Source organism: Canis lupus, chromosome 14, assembly GCF_048164855.1.
Source record: "Canis lupus baileyi chromosome 14, mCanLup2.hap1, whole genome shotgun sequence".
In the NCBI taxonomy this organism is placed as follows: Eukaryota; Metazoa; Chordata; class Mammalia; order Carnivora; family Canidae; genus Canis; species Canis lupus.
The window spans coordinates 21,863,273-21,869,275 of NC_132851.1; the positions used below are offsets into that span (position 1 = coordinate 21,863,273).

At 38.1% G+C, this 6,003-nt stretch overlaps 1 long non-coding RNA gene across 1 annotated transcript; it reads right to left on the reverse strand.

Moving 5' to 3' along the window:
- LOC140603777 (uncharacterized) lies at nt 1-3,958 on the reverse strand. The gene is made up of 5 exons (XR_012006769.1): nt 3,875-3,958; nt 2,989-3,178; nt 2,099-2,213; nt 591-839; nt 1-465 (listed from the first exon to the last, which is right to left on the reverse strand). It is a non-coding gene; the product is annotated as an uncharacterized lncRNA (long non-coding RNA).
- Between the last annotated feature and the right edge of the window lie 2,045 nt (nt 3,959-6,003).

Genomic DNA, 6,003 nt, shown 5'->3' on the forward strand with positions numbered 1-6,003 from the left:
GAGTAGAGAGAGAGAGACAGAGAGGTAAAGACACAAGCAGAGGGAGAAGCAGGCTCCATGCAGGGAGCCTGATGTGGGACACGATCCCGGGACTCCAGGATCATGCCCTGGGCTGAAGGTGGTGCTAAACTGCTGAGCCACCCGGGCTGTCCCAACATTTTCAATAGTATCAACTCAATCAAAATATTTTAGAAGCAATCTAGTCTAGAGACTGTCAGGTTGCTTTTTCTGAACTTGAGTATGGGCAACTGAATAGTCAGTACAGACTGTAGAGGACACTGAATGCCAAGCTAAAGACTGATCTTAAATTGTGAAGCAGAGAGAAACAGCACTTGAAGGTTTTTCAGGAGGAGTGGTATGAAGGTTGGAGCATGATTGTCTTGACAGCAGTCCACAAATGCCTAGTGGATGAGAGAAAGAGCCAACATGATGGCCAGGTTTGCAGACATTACATCAGTAGGGTAGCTGCATGAAATTGAAACATTAATAATTGTGAGTTGCCAAATAACTGCTTTCTATCAGCATTATCACCTATTTAATTCTACTTTTCAGAGTACATTAACAAAGAAAAAAGGAAAAAATAAACTTACCTAAGGATGGGACATTACACTTTGAGGGATGCTTCCTAAATTTCAACATAGCTTATCAAAGAATATGGCTGCTCTTGATCTCCAAAGTCCTATGATGCATTTTCTACCTCCTCCTCCTCTCTTGGCTTGATGTACCTTCCCAGTTGGACTCTCCTCTCAAGCCATATCTTGGTATTAATATCCCAGCCAGACTGTGAAAATTGATCAAGGAGAGGCCCATTCTCTCTACTTAACACTCCCTATGAGAAACTGAGATACAAGAAAGAAGAAGGATTGACCACATCAAAGTATCTCACACACACATAAGATGAGATTTTAAAGTCAGGCCCAGAAGGTTTAAGCAGTTTTCTAAAATGGAACATGCCAGTTTTCTTTATACAGTTTTATGCCTTACTATCTATACTATTCCAGGCACAATAAGAAATTAAAATATGAGTAAGACAAAACCCCTGCTTCACAAGGAGCATGTAGTTTAATTATTTGATTGTTTATCAGTGACATTATGGTATGGGAATAAAGTAGTGCAAGGTGAAAAGTGATACACTTCATGATGGAGACTAGATAAAGCTCCTATGCTTTTCAGTGGAGGGAGAGATTAAATATATTAAGGAGAATTAGGGAAATCTTTAAGTAAAAAAGCGATATATATTTTTTTATTGGAGTTCAGTTTGCCAACATATAGCATAACACCCAGTGCTCATCCCATCAATGCCCCCCTCAGTGCCTGTCACCCAGTCACCCCCACCCCTAGTTCGTTTCCCAGAGTTAGGAGTCTCTCATGTTCTGTCTCCCTCTCTGATATTTCTCACTCATTTTTTTCTCCTTTCCCCTTTATTCCCTTTCACTATTTTTTATATTCCCCAAATGAATGAGACCATGTAATGTTTGTCCTTAAAAACGATATTAAAGACCAGCTTTGAAAAAGAATTAGGAATATCATGAAAAGAAACACTGTGGAGCTAACAGCATTCCCAATAGAAAGAAAAGTGTAAGTGTGAGATCAGAGGAGGTAATGTTTAGGGAATGTTCAGCTTGTCAGAAATATAAGAGATGTAGTAAATAGTATTGGGAAATAAGTTGCAAAGATAGGGCGGGGCCCTAAAGTCTGCTCAAATTTTTTGATTTTGCAGACATGTAAAACCCTTAAATTACTCTGTTCAGAAAAGTAATAAAAGAGAGGCTGGACTTTGGGAATACTAACCCCATGCTAACTTTAATAGGGCTGCCCAAAGTGTGTTGTAAGTACCATTGGTGGTATACCAGATGATCTCTGGTGGTTCATGAATGTTTATTTAATAGATCCATATCTATTTTAATGTAAGCCCACCGAGTTACCAGGGTATTTATATGTAAAAATAAGAATTGAGAAAGAATGAGATCCTCACCATTGGAATGGCTAAATTCTAAAGGTTTGAGAATGCAGAGAACCCTGAAATTCAACCCTCCTGCCTTCCCCTCAACCCATCCCCAAATGCCACCCAGAACCACTCCTATTTGGTCCCCCTTACCTGAAGAAATAGCTGCTTTCTTACAAGGGAAAACAAAACTGCTTCTCTCTTTTAATATTTCCCCTCATATCCCATTCCTTATTGTGGTTTGACATGCCTTTGTGGAACTTCCAGTCTATTGGGGGAGACACACAATAAATAAAGAAATGTGAAAGAAATGTAAAATTGCCACAAAATAAGACATACTCAGGGAATAGTACAGTGATTTCAGATATAAGAAAAATTGCCTCAGTCATAGAGACAGGGAAATGTTTCTTGAGGAAATGACCTTGAACTGAGGTCTGAAACCTGAAGATTGAACAGAAAGTTAGGAATAAAATTTGGAAGAGCCCTACTTATAGGGAAAACAGCCTGTGAAAGCCCTCATGAAGATCAGCCAGGGTAATTAAAAACTAGAAGATGTTCACTGTGGCTGGTGTGGAACAAGCAAGATAGTGTGTTGGGAAAACTGAAGAGGTAGATGGGTAGAGCATGCCTGCACAGGGTTTAAAGACTATGTTAAGAGATTTTTACTGCTCATTTTTAAAATTAATTTTTGGTTAATTTTAATTTTTAATATTTAGTAGCAACATTTTATTTATTCTTTTTTATTTTTTTATAAATTTATTTTTTATTGATGTTTAATTTGCCAACATATAGAATAACACCCAGTGCTCATCCCGTCAAGTGCCCCCCTCAATACCCATCACCCAGTCACCCCACCCCCCGCCCACCTCCCTTTCCACCACCCCTAGTTCATTTCCCAGAGTTAGGAGTCTTCATGTTCTGTCTCCCTTTCTGATATTTCCCACTCATTTTTTTCTCCTTTTCCCTTTATTCCCTTTCACTATTTTTTATATTTCCTAAATGAATGAGACCATATAATGTTTGTCCTTCTCCGACTGACTTACTTTACTCAGCATAATACCCTCCAGTTCCATCCACGTCGAAGTAAATGGTGGGTATTTGTCATTTCTAATGGCTGAGGAATATTCCATTGTATACATAGACCACATCTTCTTTATCCATTCATCTCTCGATGGACACCGAGGCTCCTTCCACAATTTGTTTTGTATGGTTTACTTCTACTTGCAGTTTTCTCTTTATGATAATGAAAATGTCGTTTTATGTAAATTAATGACATTAAAATGATGAATCTATTTAAATAAAAATGTGAGTTCACAAAATTCCTGCAGGTGACATATGAATGACTGATATTTGGAAACATAAAACTGTGGCTTAACTGTTTGGTCAAATGATGACATCACCACTGTAGGACCAAAAGTCTGGAGGATATATCTCAGGCCAATTCTAGCATTGGGCATTGTTTGTCTAAGGCCAAACTCTGTTACAATGTCTATGCAATATTCTCTGCCCTTTTGTGACATGAACTCATATTAAACTTTTGTGTTCCAAGTACAGTGATATATCTTCTTTTGTTTTAGACACAATGTCCAACGTGCACCATGGGTGGTCATCAATATCTCAGCTCTTCCAAAGCATAAACTTTGGCCATTGCTCACATGGAACAAGATATGAGATTAGGAACCAGAACAACAGTGATCCAGACATCATCATTTTGATAGCAATTGTATTCCATGCTAAGAAATTCTGAGGTTTACATTGGCAACTTAGAAACTTCCTCTGAAGCCATGACTTTGACATGAAGAAAAATTCTATGAAAGCTCTTGCTTTTTTGGTTTATGGATGATTAGAGCTTGAGAAAAACAAGGTTTGTCTAATCTCAGCTCATCCAATTTACACAGGAAACACCTGAAACTCAGGGAAATGACTTACCCAAAGCCACATGGATCCTCATGTCCTGCCTCAATCTTTTGTCTCCCGTCATGTCAGGCAAGAAGAGTGCTAACAGAACCAAAGAAGGGGGGTTGGAATGTGCATTATGGTAAGGCTTGTATGGAATCACAATCAGCAGACTTTTGCTGCTCACAGGATTCTGTGCTCCATAGTACGTATACAATGGACCACTGTGTTTGGCCCATGCTTGGTACTATTTAAAACACGGGGATAACCTCCTGGCTCCAAAAGTAGTGGACAAAAACAAGAGCATGCAGAAGGGAAAGATTTGCTTGTCTTCTGTTTCTGAATCGCGTGTGCATTTGGCTATTTCTACTATCCACCTATTGCCATTCAAACCAAATTTCATCTTGACAAAGGATGGCTCATAGAAAAGACATCTGGCTCTACTCATTAATTATGGAGGGCTCCTTTAAGGAATAATATTTATTTTTGGGAAGAAACTTCATTTGCTTCCCAAGATGCAAATGATGTGGTCATTTAGGCTAAGCAGCAAAATATGTTTCCTGTTTTAAAAGAGTGGAGCAGAAGAGAGAGTCCTTTGAGATTTTTTTCTCTCTATGATGAATTTAGATCACTTATCGCATGAATTATGATGCAGACACAACCAGATTCCTGTGGCAGGAAGGGACTAGGAATTGGTTTTTCCCAGGAGCAGTCTTTTGTCCTGGAACAGAGAGAGCTCTAGCTTTATCACAGCGTCAATTATTTAATTATTCTATTTTAGGGTCCTTTTTCTTAAACAGGAAATTTCTGAGATATAATTGCATCCAATATAGTATGTAACCAGGAAAAGACACACTAGTAATGTGTGATAATGACAAAGAAACATTTCTTTGTAACAATGTGAAATAAAATTAATGAAGTGGATGACTCATATTAAAAAAAGAATTCTTTGTGCAACTAAAGAAATTACTGCAGTTTGTCTTAATTCATAAGCTCTCCTAGTGCATTAAAAAGAGGCCCTCATGTTCTAAATCTGTTTACAAACAACTATGCATCCAATAAAACTGAACAGTAGGGAGATTTCTACACTTTTCCATTTGGATGCAAGCATACTATATTTTCTCCAAGCCTCTTCACTTCACTCTGAGAGCCAGTCTGTAAAAACTATTTGACCACTGGGCTGATCCAACCAAGGAGGAGACTTGCACCCCCATCTCCACCTCTTCTTCCTGACTGCCCTTGCAGGAGGCCATACACATTTCATAGTTTAATTTTGCCTGTGTTCTGGCAGCTGCTCAAAGGGAGAAGCATTAGCATTAAACGGGCAGCTGACATTTTGGAAGATGATTTCCTTTGTCTGTTTTGAATACAGAATAAGGTTAGTACCATTTTTAAGGGTTACAGTGATCAACATCTGTTTTGGCCCCAGGAACGCCTAGATCAGTGGATCCAAATCCTAATTTCTCCACTTATTACCTGTATGATTATGGGTAACATACTTAGCATCTCTGAGTCTCTGTGTTTTTCATTCATAAAAATAGAAGTCATTGCTCCCTTTCCAACATTTTTCTGAAATTTAAACGGAATAAAATAATGAATAAGTAGCTAGGGAAATTTGGGAACATTATAGTTGTATAACAATTAATAGTTATTGTTTCAATTTAAAAATGTTTCCTAAATTCCAAAATTTTCATTCCTGATGATAATAATTTACTTTTGTATTCTCAACAGCACCTAACAAAGTGCTTTTGCACAAAATTATGGTTCAATAAGCATTTGTTGCATTCAATTCAATTCCCAAGTCTGAATGAGCAATAAAACTGACACATGCTGTGTCTGCCAGGAAATACACTGGCAAGGCTCAGATTGTTCACATGTGTTAGTTGGAAATGGTCTAAGAGGAGAGAGAAGCCAGGCCTTTAAAAACAGCACTTTGGAAACTATCCAGCAATCAGCTTCACTTATCTTGCAGAAAAGCACAAGGAAGGAGACTCTGTTTCTGAGCTTTTCAGTAGCCTTCATTAAAACCAATGTCCAGAGAGGCTGGTCAAGAGTGTGTTCTGTAGAGCAACTGGTTCTTGTAAGTCTAACTTATTTTTTATCATGAGTTAAAAAGCAGAGTCAAGAAAAGTACTCTCTTTCAATGAAGTAATAATCAATGC